Raw genomic sequence first — 21,320 nt, 5'->3', positions numbered from 1 at the left:
CTCCAGGCGCGGCGTGACTGACTCCCGCCCTGGCTCTGGACACTGGGGCCGCTTGCCTCCGCAGGGCCAGTTCTCTCAGCTCTAAGTGGATGAGTGGCGTTTAGCCCAGACTTGTGATTCCACCGTGTGCAGAAGGCCAGGCACGTCCTGCTCCCAGGTCTGGGGCCTCGCTGCCCCAGGGCACGTCTGCCTGACCCCACGGATGAGGCATGGTTTGCACCAGCATCTACCAGTGCATTGGCTGGCCCTGAGGGCTTGTCCACAGGGCTGCAGGCAGGAGGGCAGCTCTGGAAGTGGCCTTCTGCCAAACAGCGCTGGCACAAGAGCCCCAGCACCCGAGGAACCTCGGATGGGATCTCGGAGTCTCTCTGTACACTCCCTCAGGCAAAGCTCTGACCTCCTTGTTATCTAGCTTGGGCAGGGCCACAACGACCACAGGTGGAGCAGCAGAGTGGCAGACCTCTTTTCTGCACGTGGGTGTCACTGGACCGAGCAGGTGACGGTGAGTGCCTTGCTTCTCCCGAGTTGCTCAGGGCCTTGCTCCTGCTTGGAGCCTTCCAGGGCCCAGGAAGCACAGAAGGTGGGGTGCTGCCTGATGTCCACTTTGGAGTCAGGATGGAGGTGATCAACCTCGGGGGTTCGTAAGGGTGAGGCCCACCCGAGGAAGCCCCCAGGCCTGGTCCTGTGGAATCATCCGTGCCAGCGCTTGCTGAGGGGTTCGATCCACTCCCAGCAAGCGGGGCGTGTGTGCACATCGCCGAGCATCATCCATCCATGTTTTATCCCAACCCTCTGTTTTTAACAGGTGCGACCCTCTTGCCACCTCAGCCCCTCTCACACCTACCACCTTCTCCTCGGAGGCCCCTTGTCCTGCAGAAGCACTGCCACGGAAGTGTTTCTCCATGGTTGTGCTTCAGGGTCACACGAGTGACGATCGTCAGAGTGCAGCAGGCTCCTGTGTGTCACAGAACCTGCCGCAGGATGCGCCCAGTGCAGCACCAGTCCCAGCCGTGGGACAGGTGTCCAGGGCCCGTGTTCTCCCGGGAAGACCTGAGGTGTCGTGTCCTGACTCTTTAGATGAGTGGAGAAGGCAGCAGTCCATGTGACGTCCTCTCCAGCCGAGGTGGTGCGAGCCGCCTGCTGCTCAGGAGGAGTGAGGTTTCCCTGAGCACACCTGAAGAACTTCCCCAGGGCAGGTGCAGGGTGACATCTGCTCACTCGCCACCGGGGCCGGCTCTCAGTCACCTGGGGGTGGTCAGGTGGAGTGGGCAGACTGCCGTGGAGGAGGCCGGGTGCTGGGCTTCGCTCAGGGAGTCCCTGGCCTGGCTGTGCCGATAGAGGCCACCTCCACACGTCAGGCGTGGAACCGCAAGCTTCCCTAGGCTCTACCCACCAGGCCTTGCGCTCACAGACCGCAGTTTCAGGAGAGCAAGGGCACGTGCAGGAGGCAGTCTGCTCCCCAAATCTCCAGTCTGGAGCTGGATCCACCATGACCCCTCACCTTCCGCTGGGAGAGCTTAGCCAGGTGGACTGCTTGCCAACGGGAGCAAGTGAACCTGGTGGGTCTGGCCACCTGCTGTGGCCCCGGCCCTGGAGCAAGAGATGGCACCATAGCAATAGCTGACTACCCTGCCTGTCAGGCTCAGAGGGAAAAGGCAGATCTTGGCACAGTGTCTCTGGATGAGGCAGCCGGACCAGTGGTCACCTTGCCCTACGACCACAGGTTAAGCCGCACATGGGATCAGGCACAGGATGCACATGCATGTCAGCGTGTGCGTCCATTCTACCTGCGTGTTCATTTTCCTTTTGCTGAAATTGTTGTGCGCTGTGTTCCACCTCCTTGCTTTGGTCCTTGGAATTCATGTTCTAACCCTGGCCTCGAGGTGAAGGTGCTTAGATCTTGAGGTGGAGCCCTGTGGGAGAGGTCCATCTAAAAGGGCCCCAAGAAACTAAAGAGCTATCTGGGGACCCACAGCAAGTGCCGTCTGTGAGTCAGGAATGGGCCCTCACCAGAAGCCAGGTCCAGCAGAGCTGCTCTGGGGCTCGGCTCCCAGCTGTGGAAATTGACCTTCTGCTGTCCACTGGCCCACCCATGCTGTTCTCAGCTTGCCACGATGCCCCGCCCCAGTGCACACTGAGCCGCACACCTGTCGTCCGCGTTCCTATGAAAGACATGCCCTCTGTGCCCCTGGGTCACGAGCTCTGGGGTGCCATCCTGACACTGCATCTTAAACCGCTCCTCGGGAGCTTTTTAATGTAAAAGTGCATGTGCCACCACCATACATTGTAGGTGTGATTTTGAACATATTTCACATTTTTCTTGTAATTACATATGTGTAAAACAGGGCACAATATTTCTTGAAGGCATCGAATATTAGACTTCCTTGTGTATTCAAGATACAAGTCCTTCATCAGGGACTTCATTTTAAGCTAATGAAGCTCATTAAAATAGCGGTGGTAAATGGGAAAAAATAGAGAACAATGCTATTTAAAAATAGAAATTCTGCATGGCACATATATATATGTAGTATGTAAAATTTGTTCTTAGTGTCTCTGAAACTCACATTCAACCTGGCATCTGTCTTGTGTCTGACAGTCTGGCCTGTAAATAAATGCCATTCCCTGCTGACAATATTTGTTTAGTAAATCAGCAGGGAAAATTCCTTGGGCTTTCTTCAAAAATCTAATGTCTGCTTTTGCTACCCTAACAAAATACCATAGACAGGTGGCTTAAACAACAGAAATTTACTGCCTCCCACTCCTGGAGACTGGATTTCTGAGATCATGGCAGGGCAGGGCCAGTTTCTCCAGAGGCCCTCGCTGGCTTGCACACAGCCTCCTCGCTGTCCTCCACGGCCCTGCCTCTGTGGTCCCTGCTGCCTCTTCCTTTTCCTGTGTGGACACTGGTCCTATAGGGCCAGGCCCCACCCTCGGCTGAGGGCCCCGTCTCAAATACTCATGTTTCCAAGCCCCACATGCAGGGCTTACACATAGGAACTTGGGGGACACATTCGATCCCCCACAAGCAGGACAGAGTGGTCCTTCGTGAGGACTGTTTGCCCTGAAGGCAAAGCCAGTCAGCCAGTCACCTGTGGAGGTGAGACTCAGCTGACTATGCCCTGCCCTTCCTCCCACTGTCCCCTGGAGTGCGGTCTCCTTTCCTGAAGTGTCCCTTTACAACAGGAAGGGCTCCGTAGCCCGGTAGCAAGGGGAGAGATGAGCAGCAGCCATGTGCGTGGCTTCTTGCTGATCTCTGGTGTTTCCATCCTGAACAGGGATGGAGCTAATTCTTGCCTATCCAACGCTGGCTCCATGGGAGAATTTCTCCCAAATTTAGCTCTTGTGTTCATGACCACAGATATTTTACATGGAATAGTTATTTTTCATCAGTGATTTTTTTTTTTTTTTAATGAAACTGTCTTTATGAAAACCAGCCAACTGCAGTTAAGTTGATAAAAGCCTCACGTGCTTCCCAGCGCACAGCAGTGTCCACCCTTCTGCAGGAGGGCGCATTGTCGGACGTCCTCACACAGCAGCACGGTGATGCGGGTTGTGCCCAGTGCAGATGCAGGATGGCAGAGTGCCCGTCTGGCGTGGAACAGCCTGTCTTAGAAGGCGAGCCTTCCATCTGTACATCTGCAGATTAATCTGCTTCTGAACCTTTCTCAGCTGAGCTTGAAAGTGTCAGAGCAATGCCCAGCCTCCAGGGCTAGTGTCCCACCACGTGCAGGGCACCTGGGACACGCTGCTGGAGGCCCACAGAGGACAGTGCAAGTGTGGGCCCCTCAGGGGAGAACAGGCCCTCCTGTCCTGCTGCGCCTGCTCCTAACTTCTGAACTCAACTTGAGAAATAAATTTTCCAAGATTATTTTCAACTAAAAGGCGTTTTTTCTCTTTTGTTTGGAAACTTGGAAATCATGTTGTTTTTCTGTTTGGTGTGATTCTGCATCAAGAAAAAAAAAGTCCACTTTCTTCATTTGAGAAGTCAATTTGTAAAACTAAGAAAATGGAGCCATTCCTTTCAAATGTTGGGCTGGAAAGAGGTTTGACTAGCTTGAGATATTTTTCAATTTAAGCACTTTCAATATTACATTTTTTTGTGAATGCTAAGACATTTCATCTAAAGTCATTGTATTAATTTCAAAATAGCAACATGTCACAACCAAACTCCACATGATGTGACATTAGGGGTATGTAAGAAATCTTAGGCTGAGGCAAAGCCAATCAATAAATTACTTCAGTTCTTTCTCTTCATGTCTTGCCTCCATTAAAATTTAAATTTCCTCTGTGGTTTTTTATAATGTATAAGTCCATGTTGAATATCTAGTAGGTACTTAATAAAGTACTGAATACTTCTGTGCTCCCCAGGGTAGTTTGAAAACATGTTCAGTCATTTGTATAAGTGACAAAGATTTGGAGTTTTGGGCAACAGAAAGGTGGGGAGGAGCGGAGGACTCGAGTGGCCGTGCCCAGGTGGGCGTGTGGCCTTGCCCAGCGGCGAGACGTGAGTCAGTACCGGATTCGAGCTTGGCGTTCAGCACTTTGCAGGGCCTGGCCCGCCTGTGCCGACACGTTGTTGTTGACTCACACCGTGATTGCACCACCTCTGCCTCAACACTGGCCAGTGGCAAGTCCCCACCGTCCCCGTCACGCGGGTGAGTTTCAGTGCCTGAACAGCCAGCAGGTGCCCCTGCTCACCCACTCCTCCCTGCCCTCTGTGCTGTCTCCTAGTCTTGTGGCTTGGCCTTTTCTGGAAAACCAGCAGCTGGAGCCAGGTGGCACGTGGCTTCCTGCACTCAGCCACTGCTCACTTGTCTCCTCCGTGTTTTGCCGTGGCCGAGGACTCACGGCTTTCAGTGCCGATTCGCTTTCTAGTCTGGATGGACCGGCTTGTGCACTCACTTTCTGGAAGGCGGGTGGGTTGCTTCCTATTGGGGCATGAAGCTGCGTAGACAGCCACATTCAAGCTTCTGTGGACACGAGTCATGACTGGCTTGGCCCAGTGCCAGGAGAGGCCCGCTGGGCCATCTTCTCAGAGGGTGTCCAGCTTCCTAGGAAGCCTTCAGGCTGTCCCCCCAGGTGGCTATTCGCTCGTGCCCCCACCTCTCCAGTGCTGGGGTGGCGGGTTGGAGCTTGGCTTTCCTAGCAGGGCGGCTGTATAACCGTCTCTGCCGGGCTTTGGAAAGTGCAGCTTTCTGTGCCGTCTGTGGGTCCCCACGCTGCACAGGGGCCATGGGAAGTAGTACCGTGGTCTCCAGATGACTCTCATGCTGAAAATATGCAGGACACTCCAGCAGTATCACTTTATGGCTCCGTCTTAAGCCTTTGAATGCCACAATGTAGTGAACTGAAGCAATTTCTTGTGAATGGGTCCTCATAATCCCTTAATGCCTGGAATCATAAACAATTCCAGGAAGAGTTCATGGTCAGTTAGCTTTCTGCACATCTGTGGCTGTGTGCTGGCCGCACGTCCTGCAGACCAGCAGGTGCTGGCTGAGGACACCTGGCCCGCAGAAGCTTTGCAGCAGGTCCTTGTTCCTGGCTCCGCAGTCTCTCATCCGCTCTCTCCACCTGAGCCCCAGCCGGAAGCATCCCGCTAAAGTGTCCTTTTTTAAGTATAAGTCCTAGAATTGGTTCCAGTGCCTGTCTTGGTCACGGTTTCATCCCTGAACCAATCTCTGTGACCAGAGGGTCAAGAACTGCTCCCTGGCTGTGCTGGGATCATGGGCCCCTCCCTGGAGTTGGGGGTGAGTGACTTCTGGCCTCATGCCCACTGCAAGGGCTGCCCATGGTGAAGAGGGGCTCCCCACCCCCAGAGGATGAGGACAGGATGCTGGGGAAGCCACACAACCAGTGTCCCCACAGCCCCGTTCTCCACAGACATGACAGCACCTGGTGGAGGGCTGCTGGAGGCTGCCAGGCTCCGAGTGCCCTGGTGGGCCAAGGAGACCCTGCAAGGGGCCTGCAGGCCTGGCCTGGGGGGCAGCTGCCCTTAGCGGATCAAGAGCAAGGGAGGCAGGGGAGCGACATCTGTGACAGGGACAGAGTGCAGTCACTGGGTGGGGGCGGGCACTGAAACCACAGTTCTTGAGGAGCTGGCATTTCCACCACGCCCTACAGAGCTGGAGAACTTCCCAGTGTGCGGAGGTCGGAGCAGAGACTGGGCTACCTCACTTGAGGGAGGTGAGGGGAGGTGGCTGCAGGCCTGGATCTCAGCTTCACTCCTGGAGCACCAAGCAGTTCTGCTAAAAATGGCCACAGAGAGAAGGTAGGACCTTTGGCGAGCCATGTGCAGTCACAGGACAACATGCAGGGCCGCCGTCCCTGCCAGGGCCCTGGCCTCTGAGAACACCTGCACGCCCCCCAGGGTTCTGCTGGAGCTGGCTCTCCTCCCCCACGGAGCACCTGCACCCAGGCAGCATGGGGCCCCACAGAGGGCACGGGCACCCTGGAACCCACCGTGGAACTGCTTCCCTGATGGGGAGCAGGGGATCCTGTGCTGCTGCCGAGCTGCAGAAGCGAAGCCCTCAGAGCCATCCAGCTTACGCAGTTCTGCCAGGATATTCCTTGTCTGAAGGGCTAAAAACTAAACAAGAAGCTCAGGTCCCGAGCGCGAGGAAGCAGGTGTGGGGCAAGTGCCCTGAGCCAAAGGAGGGAGTGGCTGGCAGGCGTCCTGGGCAGGTGATGGCCAGCCCAGAGGCCATTTCCAGATGATGGATCCTCTACATGCCCACGGCCGCTCTGGAACGTTGAGCTCAGTGGCTCTCAGGTCATGATATGAGCATTGCGCGTGCATTTTGGATTCAGTTTCAATGACCTTTTCCTGCCTTGCTTTTTGGGTCTCAAGTCTTACAAGGACATGATTATTCATCTCTCAAGAGGTCTGTGACAATACTGTTGGGAAATGCAGGTTCCTGCCAACCCATGGTGCAGCGGGCACAGTGCCTTTCAGCAGGGTATGGGGTCTGGGGGCAGAGGGAGGCCAGAGGGCCCCTAGAGCCCTGTTTTCCCTGTGGAGATGGGGGCCTCCCAGTGGAGATTTTGGTCTTCTGATGGTTTGAGGCAGGACGATGCCCAGGGTCTGACCTTACGGGGGAGGCCAAACAGGCAGGGCCACTTGCGGCAGCTGAGCGCGTCTGACAGGCCCCAGGGAGCAACCCCGCCCAGGCCCCTCTCAGTCTGCCCCGCTGGTCCCAGAGGCTCCTCCGGAATCTTCCTGCAGATGGGATCGGCTCACCTGGGTGAAGACCTGGCTCTGGGTGGTCCCTGAACCCTCCTCCCAGCAGCACCCTGGCACTGGGGAGCCTGACCTGAGGCCACGGGAGGCAGCGGAGCCTGGGCCTGGGGCCGCCTGCCCCTGGCTGTCGCTCAGCCTCTGGTTTCCTCCTCTTGGAATGACATCTCCATGCACCAAACTCACCGAGTGGTGAGAACTGAGCAAAGGCCACTCTAGCAGGCATGTGCAGAGCCTGTGGCACGTAGATCTGCCACTACTGTGAGAGTCCGCTGTGTGGCCAGGGCAAAAGAGATCCGTAGCACAAGGTCTGTGTTCTTAAATAGTGTAAGTTTATAGTCTAATTTGGGAGTGTTCAAATTTTTTAGCATAAGAATTCCTTATATCTCCAAACACACTGGTACCGAGGATCCCAAAGAGGGGTTGCGTCTGCTGATACCTCAGATTTGTGTTGGCACTAAGACTCCCGATTCACCAGGACGGCCGCCATGGTGGCTGATGTCTCATGGGCCAATGGCACCCTGGGTCCCCTGGGAACGTACTCTGAGAACTGCTGCGGCAGCAGCGGAGACAGGAACAGGCAACCCAGCCAGCCTTAAGCTGCCACCCACCCTGGGGCTCGGACCGACGGGGAGCGTGAATCCTGGCAGCCAAAGTTCTCCTGGTGGAGCGAAGTGGGCCATGGTCCCCGAGGAAGTGGGACCAAGGACGGCTGAGGGCTTTGGGCGGTGTTGCCATGGTGTTCGAGCGTCACGGCCTGAGACCTCCTTTTAAAGTGTTCGTTCTCTTTAGTCACACAACGGCAGAATGCTTCGGCTCCTTGTACACAGAGTGCCACTGCCCTTCCTCTGGGTGTGCATGATGAAGAGTCACTGCATCGTGGGATCGTAGGTGACCCTGGGCACTGACGTCTGTCCAGTCCACCACCCTTCCTTCCCCTGCCCCTCCCCGCTCACTTGCCTCTATACAATCCAGCATTCCACGTGGCAGTTCACATGCCGGATTGCAGCCCAGCCTGGTCTGTGTTGGTGTGATTCCAGTCATGCTGTGCCAGCAGGTGGGCAGGCCTTCTGCTTTGCCTCTGCTGGATTTTCTGGACCTGGTGATCAGGCTGAAAGTCACCAGCAAGTGCCAGCATTTCCCAGCACGCCTGGTCCACATGGAAGGTACTGCTCCAGGTTGTCCCAGACTCCTGGGGACCGCTGGTAGCCACTCCAGGGTAAAGGCCACGCTCCTCCTGGTCTGGCCCTGTCCAGACCCTCGACCCACCCCAGGAGCTGGTCACCAAGTCCGATGGCACTCTCAGAAGACTCACGCTTGGTCTGCAGAACCAGGCTGGGGCCTTACCTGGCTAATACCCGAGGAGGCAAGGCACCAACACGGGTCACCGTGACATTCCCTGAGCTGAGCCCAGGACAGGGCTGACTTCAGGAAGGCCCACCCAGTCAGAGCTGAGCCCACAGGATTGATCCTGCCATGGAGCAGCATGGACTTGGGGCTGGAGGACGGGGTGGTGATTTGAGTCCACCACCACTTACTGCAAAGCCCTGGCAGAATGCCCCTCTCAGCTGGCCGTCTCTGCAGGAGTCATGCGGGTGATGCTCATCCCTGCCCTGCAGCTTGCTGGGGTGGTGCCAGAGGCCACCACATGGTGGTCAGCAGTGGGGCTCTGACTCTGCTGTTACAAGGGTCCAGAGGAGGGGACGCGGCCTGCTTGCTGTGCCATGTCCTCATCTATAAACTGGGACAGTGACAGTAACTTAGGGCTGAGACCCCGACTAGCTCCTGGAAAGAGACACATGCCCAGCACGTACCAAGTCTTCAGGGGGTCTGAGAAAGTGCCCCCGAGGGAGGCGGGGAAGGGAAAGTCTCGATGTGGGGGGCTGCAGAAACTCTTGTCTTAGACTTGAAAGTCAGCCTCCGCGGCCTCTCCTGCGGTTTTGCAGTCCTCTCTCGAGGCTGGCCGCCTGAGTCACTTCCTTGCAAACACAGCACGTGCTTCCCGTTGTCCCGTTGAAGGAGGAGACCAGCCCTGGAGCAGGCCGAGGCTCGCGGGGCTCCTGACCAAAGCAGCGGCCTTCCCAAGGACACAGAGGGCCCAGGGCAGCGCCTTCCAAGAAGAGGAGGGCTGTGCCGGGCTCGCACAGCCTCCCGTCCTTCCCAGTGGCCCTCCCTGGTGGCCCCTGACTTCGCTGGGCTCTGCTTCAGCAGCACTCCTGGGAGGAAGGGCTGGCCAGCCCCGAGGTCCGGCTCTCCTCAGGCCTCGGGGCGTCTCCCTCCCTGCCTCTTAGCAGAGGTCATCCCGCCCTTGACGTAACCTCTGTGCTGCACACATGCGCCTGCTGACGGGTCCTGGGGCCTGCACCTCAGGAGGGAGGGGCGGTGGCATCTGATGCTGGTGGTGAGGACAGGCTGGCGCCTGCCTCGGCCAACCCTCGCAGGAAGCTGCAGGCCGGCGGTTGTTCCCCATCCCATGACAGCTGAAGCAGATGGAAGCACGGGCCTCACAGTGGACTCTTCTGGAAAGTGTGAGGCATCTGGGTACGAAGCAGACCACTCCCCCTAACTTCCTCACAAGGCCCATCAGTCAGTCCTACAGGATTTTAAAGGAAAAGGCAGTGACATTTCTGTAGCACATTTCCAGGACAATTTCATCTACCTCATTAATCCCCAAAGGTCCTGCTCAGAAACAAATGCACAGATGTCCTTGGGTCCACGCGAGCGCAGACCAGGGTGGCCACTCGGCACCACACGGACTTGGGGAGGGCAGCGGGAGCCACCAGGAGCCTGCAGCACTGCGCAGAGGCACCAGGAGAGACCCCCGTCCAGGTGGCAGGGAGGACAAGCAGCCCGGGGCTCTGTGCCGGGGCCTGGGAGGAGGGTGGGGAGCTGCAGGAAGCTGCAGGCTAGTGAGCAGAGCAGAGTAGAATCGACGGGAGGAAGGGAGATGTGCCACTCTTCCAAGACCGCCTCTGTGTGGCTGGCACTGGTAGAGGGAGGCAGGCACTGCTCTATGGGCACCAGAGCCCAGGAGATGAGGAGAGGCGGGCAGGGGACTGGTTTGGGAGCAGCTCTCTAGCCGGGGACTCTGAGGACCTCTGCAAGGGCCGTCTTGGTCCTGACCTGGGAGTACAATGTCCTCTCCCCTGTCTGGGGTCCAGGATTCGTGTTTCAAATTAGAGATGATTTATAATCAGAGGTGACTTTGATTCTGGGTCTGTTGCTGTGATAAAAAAAATAAGGGATGAAATAAATCAGAACAACATCTGCAGCCGTCATTTTCTTTCTGGAGAAACTGGACCCAGCCTTTCACCAACCCTTTGCCCTTCTACATATGAATCTCAACGTGAGCATCCTGCTTTGCCCCCGAGGGGGCTGGGGCTCAGCTGGCTGCGGCTAGAAGGAGCAGGCATGGTGAGACCCTGCCCGGGAGCCGTGCAGTGAGACCCTGCCTGGGACCGCTTGCCCGACTGGCCTCACCTCTGTGCCATCCATGGGCAGCCAGCCCCGCCTGATCCTCAGCTTCTTCCTGGCGAAGATTCACTGTGCACCTCGCTCTGCTGCAAGCATTGCAGGGGAGCATGCAGAATGCTTAGTTCCAGGAAGGCAGGGACCTTGGATCTAAAATATCATCTTAAAATCTGTCTTTGGAATTAAATTATAAGCAGATCATAAATATATGCTAATTATAGGCAAAATCTTAGCACTGAAAATGCTGCTTTGATCTTTCATTGAAAGTGGACATGCGAATAATGTCATTTCATTAAAACTCTAAGTTCCAAGGCCTTCCTCCCACCTCCCTCCCTCCCTACCCTCTGCCATTTCTAGCAAATCAAAATCTAAAGAGGCATCGTTCTTTATTTTATTCCTTGCCTTCTTTGATCATCTCATCTGTTACCTAATTAAGAGGAGAACCACAAGAGACGCCATGACTGATGAAGACAGCATGCTTACAAATCAAGTACTGTAATCAGTCCTAAAACACGGGGAGCCCACATGGAGAGGCCTGTGGCAAATGAGAGCACCAGCTTGTCGTCAGCATCATCCAAGAGCTTGTGAGAAACGTGGACTGTCAGGCCTCACGCAGCACGCTGAGGGACGCCTGCACAAAAGCACCCTGTCCGCTGCTCGGGAGCAGGGGGTCCCATGCCCCAGGCGACCTCCTGCAGGGCATTTCTCTGATGCACTGGCTTGCCAAGGCAGCCATTGTGTAGCGAGGAGCGAAGTAGTAGATGTCCACCGTTGGCCCTCAGTGGTCACAGGAGTCAGGAAGTGTCTCAGCTAAGAGCGAACAGGGGTGGAGATTGGCCCTGGACACAGTGCACAGCTCCACCTTGAGTTCAGGCCGCATCAGGAGGAGTAATTCTGCCACACGCCTCATCCCGACCTGAGACCCACTGGTTCTCCGCTGCCCTTTCCCTGCCCAGTGCCCCCAGCACAGCACTCAACCTGAGCGGAGGAGCCTCCTTTGTCCGAGGCCTCTGACCTGGTCTCCCACAGAAACCCGGTAGTCGGCCTTCCTCCGTCTGTCTCCAAACCTGCCAGCAGGTGTGAGATGCAGACACTTTCAAAAAGTGGGATCGAATGAACAAACTTTCACTTTAAATCATGAAATCCTTTTTAAACTTCTTTTTAAACACCTGACAGAGCTCCCTTCTATGTAGGGGTTTGTGTTCCCTGGAAAATCTAAGGCCTGTGCCCAGTATTGAGTATCCTTCACACTGTTTAAACCCAACAGCATTCGCACTCATTTCAAAACTAGCAGAGTAAGACGCACGTCTCATCCTTCAGTTAGCATGTCGACAGGCTCCGTGTGCAGACATAGGTGAAATCGGGGTCTTGGCCACAGGAACACAGAGCCTGTACCGCTAATGGGGCTGTAGCTCTGTTGCCCAGTGCTAATAAGCTTCCTGTGTGATGTTGTCATGGTCACCGGTGCTTGTGCTGTGTGTGTCTCTAAGCCCCCGCCTGGATAAGACCGTCATTGTCCCTTAAGTGGGCCCCATGTCTGAAAGCAGGCTACCAGAGCTTTCAAAGGATAGGTAAGGTGGCTTTTCATTGCCTATGGGCAGTCCTTGGTCTGGCTGAGGAGGGTCCTGGCCCTGTGGGTCTGTCCTTGCAGTGGACATTTCCTCCCCAGCCTCACATCCTTCTGCTGGCCCAGGGCCTCGTCTGTAGTGTTGACTGGACACAGGCTGCTCTCTGAGCTCAATGCATGCACGTCAGCAGCAAGGGCCACTTGCCAAAGAGAGGACTCATGCCTGGAACAGCACCGTGTCTGGTGACCTCGTCAGGAGCATCACTGGAGGGAAGGAGGAAACACTGTGTGTAGGCCGGAAGACGCGAGGAGAGGTGTGACCACCCGCCTCGGACTGTGTTCTTCTCAGCACACACCGTCATGACGGCCAGCCAGTCGCTTCTCCTGCACCTGCCAGCTAAGTGGCTCTGCTGGAGGCCCGGGCTGCATGCTCTGGGTGGGAGCCACGTGTCCTCATCTGGGTGTCCTTCTCACGACAACAGCAGAGGCCCCAGGTGGCAGGGGCACACAGGTGATGCCTCAAGATGCAAGCATGCTTGGCCATGGCAGGCTCACCGATGGGAGCCAAAGGCTCAGGAAGGGCGAGGCACCTGCTCTGGGGTAAGCACAGCACCGCAGAGGTGGGAGGGACAGAGCCAGGCCCAGGCTGCACTCTGCTTTTCCCTGGAAGAGAGAGCAAGCTGAAGGTGGCTGGAGGGGCCCACAGAGACACCATCGGGGACGAGTGTGGTGCTGGCTGAGGAAACGAGGCACTTCCGAGCCTTCCAGTTGTGATTGCAACAGTAATTGGGACTTGGCAGAGGTCTCCGGAGGTAAACAGACGAGTCCATGCGCGTCAGAGCTACAAGCAGGCTGCAGAAACCAGGCCGCAACCGAAAGCCAAGGCAGTGGATTCAGGGGCCGCAGAAATAAGCAGTCCATCAGGGAGCTCACCAAGGAGGCCAAGCTAGGGACACAGGTGGCCGTGCAAGACTGTGATCCAGTTGGGAGGACATGGTGACCGCTTCTGGGTTAGAATACCATGAAGCCACGTCCGCTGGACACGGGAGCTGGACAAACCTGATGCACTCTGGTGGTCTCGTCCCCACGCCCTAAGGGAACTTCCTTTGCCTACACAGTCAGCACTGCAAGTCCCCAGGTCATCATAAACAAAGGAAAGTCGTGCGTACGCGGCTGGACGTAGCCTGACTGCCGGGGCTCACGTCCTTGTCTGGCTGAGAGCTCTGTCCTTACCAGAGAGCACATACAGCAGGGCAGGCAGTCCTCTGGGAAGAAAGCAGGTGGGCGTAGCCGTCCTCATTACGAGGTTGCAGCCCAGAGAGCTCGGCCTTCCTTCCTGCGCCAGCCGTTCTGTGAGGAGGAGCCCACGGCGGCCCAGGTGTCACGCAACTGCCCACAGGTGGCACTGGGGTGTTACAGGGTCTGCGGAGTGTTCAGGTGGGCTTGTTGGGCATGCGTTTTGATGGGAGGGACTCTGGGAGCTCCGTCGGCGTGTGCACTGGGAGCCTTCTCCCGTCGTGGCCTGCCTTCCGGCTTTCCTGATGGTGTCCTTGTGTCGGCTCCTGCGTTTTAATGAAGTCCGTGCCCAGGTTTTCTCCTGTGGCTAGTCTGCCCCAGAGTCCATCAGCCCAGAGTCACCCTGGTGTCCCCTGCACTTCCTGGTAGAGTTCCTTACCTTCTAGCTTTTATGTCTGATCTCTGATCCATCTAAAACGATTGTGGCGTGCTGAGCTTTTCCTGTAGCCGCATGCAGACGTCCGTGTCCTGGCATCCTCTCTGGAGGAGGCTTGCCCCCTCATTGGAGTGCGTTGGTGCTTGTCAGGTGTCAGTTGGACACGCATTTCACTCTGTTCTTGGCTCTATTCTTTCCAGTCACTGCTTACCTATCCTCAACCACGACATGCAGTCCAGACGACTGGCTGTATAATAGTTTTCAAACGTGGCAACATTAGTCCTACACCTGTTTTCTTTTGGAGGAATAATACTTTGGATTGTCTGGAGCTTTGCATTTCTACAGGTACACTGATCACTATGTCAATTTCTACTAAAAAGTCTTCCTGGGATTTTGATAGGAGTTATACTGTGTTCATTGATCAATTTGGGGGAATTAACTGTCACGATATTGAGTCTTCTTATCCATTAGCATTTATTACAGATTCCTTGAATTTTTCTTAGCAATGTTTTAAAATTTTTAATATTTTTCATATATTTTCATGAATTTATTTCTAAGTATCATATTTTGCTATTATAACAAAGAATTTTAATTTTTAAATTTTCCAACTAATTGGTACCAATGTATAGAATGTGGGTGGTTTTGTGTGTTAACTAACAGATTTTTCTTTTAGATAGCTACTCCTGCATTTTTTCCCTTTAGTTCTTACATACTCAATCCTGTCACGTGTGATTAAAGAGTTCTGTATCTTTCTTTCCAGTCTTTATGGCGGTCTTTTTCTTGTCTTTATGGCATTGCCTAGTACTGCCAATATAATGACAGAAAAGAGTGGGGTGTTTTCCAATCTTAAAGTAAGAACATCCAGTCTTTCATCAGTGGGCATGATGTCAGCTGCAAGTATTTAAAAATATGGCCCTTCACCAGACAGATTTGTCTTCTGCTGACAGTTTTTCTGAGAGTTTTGCCGTTTAAGTAACAAAGTCATCACCTTAATAAAAATGAACCAAGCCCTCTCGTCGGGAGACTTGCCTTGCTGTAGCCGAACGCGTTTGCATTAGGACGTAATGTTCCTGAAGTCCGAGGCCACTGAGTGACAGGGCCAGTGCTCTCTAGTCCCCTCCATGAGCAGGACGTTTGTCCTCCTCTCTAAACACCAGTGCCATCCAGCAGTCCCTCTGACCTTCTCCTGAGCAGGGCTGATGCTGTCTGGGCGGCTAGATACTGTAACAGGAGGCCTTGGCTGAGTGCTCAAAGCAGTCCTGAGGGCTGGGAGTCCGGCACAGAGCACCCCTGTTGTCTGGCCAGGGCTCACTTCCCATTCCCAGGCCCCCCCACTGTCCTCACCTGGTGGCCAGCTCCTTGAGGCTGATCCCCTCCCAGCCCCCTCCTCACCTCTGGTGAGGAGGAACATGGGGGGCACAGGCATCCAGAGCAGGGCAGGTTCCACTGGCCAGTGGCTGCCACCACTTGCAAAGGGCAGAGAGGCCACGTGCCCAGGCTGGTCAGAACCGAGGCCCCACGCAACGTGTCTTCCGACTGCTTTATGTTCTCCAGTTCACACAGCACAGCCTGCCGAACATTGGAAGAATTACCAGAGAATTAAGTAAAAACGCTTTGACATAAAAAAATTAAATCTGCTTGTTTTCCGCTTTGTACTCAACATAGAAATAACTGAGAAGTGAACAGTAAGTGGAATTTACCAGTTCAAACCAGATATGAAATAAGGACACGCGAAGAGTGCTGGTTTTCATGCCCACGTGTTTCCTAGTTGAACCGTGAGGGTGAGGTGTGGGCACACGCTCCACACCTGTCGTAAATGTCTGAAGGACTCTTAAGGCGTTGGCAGCTACCCAGCAACAGCTCAGGCAGTCCTTCATATACCAGGCACGTCTGGACAGCCTCCCAACTCCTCCAGGGACAGAACATGTGGAGGAAGGAGTGCAGACTCTGCCAAGGGTGGCAGCCTCAGCCACCCTCTGCACCCGGGGAACCCGTGGGGATGTGCTCAGGCCTGGGAGGCATGGGCACGGGTAGCCACGCAGGGACCCGGGGAGCTGGACCACAGAAGCAGTGGAGTACGAGGTGCTGGGTCAGAGTCCCGGGCCCTCAGCCCTGGGGGTGCAGACTCAGGGGGGTCCCGTGAGCAGTCTGGGGCTTCCGAGTCCAGAGCTTCCTGGGATTCTGTACCTGCCGGAAGGTACAGCACTGCAGGCGAAGGCTCTCAGGACGGGCCAGCCACAAGGGTCACGCGCACCACGTGCAGGGGTAGGAGCAGGGCCGAAGCCGAAGGCGTCCTCCAGGAGGATGGGCCAGTCGTCGCTGCCCCTAGGAAGGCCTTAGCACCCTCATTCTGGAACCCGGGCGCCCTGGTCCAAGGGGATGAGCACCTCGGGCTTTCGCTGCAGTCTGTATCCCCTTGATCGTCGGATGCTCTGGGTGACTGGCGGGCACAGGGTAAGCCACTGACATCTTCTGCTAGTTTTGGAAATAATTCTTTTTCCCCAATAGGCATTCTACCAACTTCACAAAGGTGGTTTTCTAAAAATAAGAAGTCGTTATATGGTTATGAAACTTGAAATTTATGGAGGTAAACTGGAATTGGAATCGTGTTCTTAGCCTAATATTTAGTGAGAAAATACAGAGGAAGACTGTTGCCAGCGTGCTGATTTCATGTCAGAGTCTGCTCCGGTGGGGCTGCCAGAGACCACGCGCCCGTGGCGACCCGCAGCGCTCAGGAGCAGGGCAGCTGCCGGGGCCTCGCTGCAGGAGGCGGCCCCGAGCCAAGCAGAGCAGACTCTGGTGCCCAGGGCCCAACGTGCCAGGGGCGGGGCGAGGCTGAGGCAGGAAGTGGAAGCAGGCCATGCTGGATGAACTGGGAGTTTTCTGTTGGGGGCGTGGCCCCTGCTTTTCTTCATACAACTCTTCACCCCCGTGTCTCTGAGTCTGACAGGCATGTCCCACGAATACTCAGTGGTGATGATGTACCATAGACAATTGTCACCCTGTAACCAAGTAGCTTGCTGACTTCATCCACCCAGGGGGACGAGGACTCTGTTCCCTGAGATGAGTCTCTCGCTAACATTCATCAGACCAGTGAGTCAGGGCCTGGAAGAGCAGCTTGGAGACTCTGGGTGCTGGTCCAGACCTTGACCTTTGCCCTGTAATGACATAGGCTCATGCTGTTCCATCTATGGGGCTAGATTCACTGTCTCAGCTCAGCAGAGACCTGAAGAGCAGGACAGAGGACAGCGAGCAAGCAGCAGGCGCATTCCAAGGCGACAGAGATACAGAGACTTCTCCTGAGAGAGGGGCCCTGAGCTGGGAGTCTGGTGGGAGTTCTGGCCTGTTCTTTTAAGGTCTCTGGACTTTCCTTCTCTCCTTATCTCCTCCTGTCCACGCGCTCCTCACCACTATTGATTGGTGCCGCCTATGTCCACGCGGCTATTTTAGTTTTTGCATTGGTCCCCCCCTAGGAGCAGAGTACAGGAGTGTCTGTCTGATTGGGTACCCCGCTGTGTCCACTTTGGTCAGGCAGGAGGCCGATCTCATCAGGAGACCCTCCCATGCTCCCTTTGTTCTGGCCCTGCCCAACCCCCCCCCCCCCCCCCCCCCCAGCCATCCTGCCTTGGCTGCTCGGTGCCTCCATGTCCCCCTAGTCCCATCTCTGATATCTGTATGACAAGTTTTCTACTCAGGCCCTATTCTTCAGCAGCAGGACCCTCACTGAATAGGTTCTACATCTTGTATTCACCTCTAAATCCACAGTCCTCTTCTGATAGAAGTCTCCCTTCAATTCCATCATCAATTCCAGGTAGCATCTCCACTCCTCTTTCCAGTGGTGGGGTGTTTGGGCAGCACCTCCCGGACAGGTTCAGGGGTTCCTTCTGACATCTGATTTCCCTGGTCATTTTCGACAACCTTTGTAGGAGAATTATTCCTACCCACTTACTTTTAAGTTCTTTTTCCCTTTATATATTAACTCCTTGGATTTATTAAAAGAGAAAATCATACAGTTAGTCATTCCATATTAAATGTGATATTGCAATATGGCTCATTAGCAGGATCATCATATCTTATCTGCGTCTCGTGGCATTATTGCTGGAATTCTCCCACTTCACTCTCCTGCCTGAGGGACCATTCCTTCAGGAGCTTTCCTCCCCACTCAGATGTGAATGTGGCTTATGACACCATTTCTGCTCTGCACAACCCAGGGCAGGTCCCAGCAGGTGAAGAACATCCTGTGTCCTACTCCTAACCTGACGTCCCTTCCCCACGCGCTCCTGGCGAACGCCCACCCCCCTGCCCACTGCCGACATGGCCTCCCAGTTTGTGGCTGCACTAGCAAGTCCCTCCTGCTGAGCTGTGATCCTCCCTAAGTTCTCCCCAACATTCTCTCTGAAGATGGCTGGCCTCTGTGCCTGGGGCTCTTTCCGGAGCATGCCCTGGCGCCCAGGGTGAGAGCTCGCAGTGCGTGGGGCATGGTCTCCCACCTCCAGTTGCCCACGCGCTCGCTTTCAGCCTGCTGAGATGGGAAAGAGCTGTGCCTGGGCAGCCCCTCCCGCTTCCTGCGCCCCCAATGTCCCTGAGAGTGTGGAGGAGGTCCCCGCAGAAGATGGGCCTGGCTGCGCTGTGCGAGGGGTCCCCAGTGTGGATGTGATCGTTTCTGCTTAGCCTCTGCTCCTTGGGTCATACGGATTTGTGTCAAGACCACCGCCTTCTTTGTGGCCCCTCAACAGAAGAAAACAAGGGTGCCTTCCCTAGGTAGCTTGACTTCTCCACACAGAGCCAGGTTTACCCACGAAGTCACACGGGGAGCCATCCGCATGGCACAAGGTGCTCAGAGATTCAGGGCTTCTTCTGACTCTGCTACTTTATAGGATGCTCAGGAGATTTTAAGAGGACTGTTGACTTAATCAGTTCCTGTTTGCTCATGAGGATCCTACAAATATGACATAAAACCCTCAGGAGGGACATTTCAAGAATTTTCCAGAACCACTTCCATAGATACAGTATGTCCTTGGATAGAGCACAGAAAGTGTTTTGTGGCCAGATAATCACTCTGCAAATTCTGTGCACTAATAAAAATTCTGACCAAGTGCCAAACAAACACGACAGTGAGCCATGAGTTGTCCAGAGATGTCTGCTTGAAGAGAAGTTTCCATCCTCATCAACTGGTACACTGACATTTAATTATGCACTGACAGCAGAGAGGGCTTCCTTCCACAAGGAGGGCTTCCTTCCACAAGGAGGACTTCCTTCCACAAGGAGGATTTCCTTCCACAAGGAGGACTTCCTTCCACAAGGAGGACTTCCTTCCACAAGGAGGATTTCCTTCCACAAGGAGGATTTCCTTCCACAGAGAGGGCTTCCTTCCACAAGGAGGGCTTCCTTCCACAAGGAGGACTTCCTTCCACAGAGAGGACTTCCTTCCACAAGGAGGACTTCCTTCCACAAGGAGGATTTCCTTCCACAAGGAGGACTTCCTTCCACAGAGAGGGCTTCCTTCCACAAGGAGGGCTTCCTTCCACAAGGAGGACTTCCTTCCACAGAGAGGACTTCCTTCCACAGAGAGGACTTAATTCCACAGAGAGCACCTTAATTCCATAGTGCTTACTTCTTTCCACAAGAAGGACTTCATTCCATGGAGAGGACATCCACAGAGCAAAAACAGAGTTCAACCATCTTCCTTAGTTTCTTCACATGGTCTTAAATTAACTTATGTGGCAATTGGAAAAGAAATAGGATTCATTGTCGTTTTTATGCTAGTTGCCCCAGTGGTAGTTGGGGCAGATGCCTCTTTAAGACAGCACGTTACTCATGGTAGATTTCTCTTTATGTACCTGTGCATGTGCTGTGCAAATCTAGAGTACACACTGAAATGTGTGCCACTTAAACAATAGAAGACTTCCATTAATGCACATTTTCTCCTTCTTTTCTCTTGCTGTAAGCCAGTTTTGAACACCAACTTTGAGGTTTGAACAATTCCTTTGCTCTGAGACCATTCTGAAGAAGTCAGTCTGGAAAGACCCTGATGTAGCTCCGTCTTTCTCATCCACAGGGGAGTCGCTGTTAGTCCTTTCTGAATAGAAACGTGAGGGAAGAATGAAAATGGCTCTTGTTCTCTTTCAGGGAATACAAATTGTGCTTTTGAAAGTCCAACAGCAACATTTGGTGATATAGTGAGTAGGTGGATAACCATAAAATTATATGTGTGCTCACCCCTATTTGTAAGTGAGCTTACTGGCCAAGCCAAAGTCTGGGTGTCATTTTACCTATAGACACCCTGACTGTGATTTTTATCTCAGACAAAATTGTGTGCCTTCTCCACACCAGGTATTATTTTAGCATTGGAAAAATAATAAAAGTGATAGTGAACATTGGTGGAACACAGTCCACCTGCCACCATTTCCATGCACAATCTCCCCTGACCCTCATGATGGTCACCTGCGTCAGGTGCTGTCCATGTTACATGCTGCACCTGCTGTCCCTGGTTGGGGTGGGGCTGGCGTGAGGGCCCCTTTAGCAGCTTCCTCTGGCTTCCTGTGTGAAACCACGTTCATGGGGAAAAACCCTGAAAACTGGAGTCAATGATTTTCACGTGGGTTTAAAGCACAGGGTATGGCAGACCTTTTCCCTTTTGGGCGAGGATTCCTGGCCACCCTCTGCCATTACATCTTGCAGTGTGTCTTTCAGCCTGTGTGGAGACTCTTCTGGACTGTTCTGTTGTGATTCTGCTGTGACCATAATGAGTCAGGGTGGGCCTTGGTTCCTAGATGCCTACTGGTTTGAGCCCAGGCGTGGGCCAGTCAGGAGCGTGTGTGTATGCCGACCCACAGATGGACACAGGCCAGACGTGTCTAAGCACAGAGGAGGAGCTAGCTGGAGCTGCAGGAGGGCAGGCTTCTGTGCACTGAACACGGGCTCCTGGGATTTTGCCCATCCTTGTTTGATCTGTGTGGGTTTCAGAACCTGGTTTCACACCAGGCACACAGGACTAGGCACAGGTTCCCAACACCACCACTGTCTCCCAACGGCTGGTGACGTGGCTGTTTAAGGATCGTCACAGTGAGCTGCGCTGTATGGGGCGACCACATTGTGGACACGGAGAACCTGTCCTGCTGAGGTTGGACATCAAGGGGCTCTTGTGGGAAAGTGGATATTTTCCTGGTACCCTCAGGGAGGTGTGAACAGTGAAGAAAGGCATGCTGGGAACGTTCGGTGCAGTCCCCTGGGGTGGGCCCCACCTGAACCCTGGCTGCAGGCGCTCGCCAGCCTCCAGGCCTGTGGCTGAGGCCTAGCGATGGTCTGGTCCCCTCCTCAGGCCTGGCACCCCATGCACCTGGGAGGATGTGGTGTCATTCACTCAGGACACGTGC

The 21,320-nt window shown here is 54.5% G+C and overlaps 1 protein-coding gene across 1 annotated transcript in view; it reads left to right on the top strand.

Moving 5' to 3' along the window:
* SMOC2 (SPARC related modular calcium binding 2) overlaps positions 1–21,320 on the top strand; it is a 155,688-nt gene that overhangs the window by 96,068 nt on the left and 38,300 nt on the right.

The sequence above is a fragment of the Sciurus vulgaris genome (genome assembly GCF_902686455.1).
Source record: "Sciurus vulgaris genome assembly, chromosome: 7".
In the NCBI taxonomy this organism is placed as follows: Eukaryota; Metazoa; Chordata; class Mammalia; order Rodentia; family Sciuridae; genus Sciurus; species Sciurus vulgaris.
Note: the sequence above shows the minus strand (reverse complement) of the source record. Positions and strands in the feature narration are given on the sequence as shown.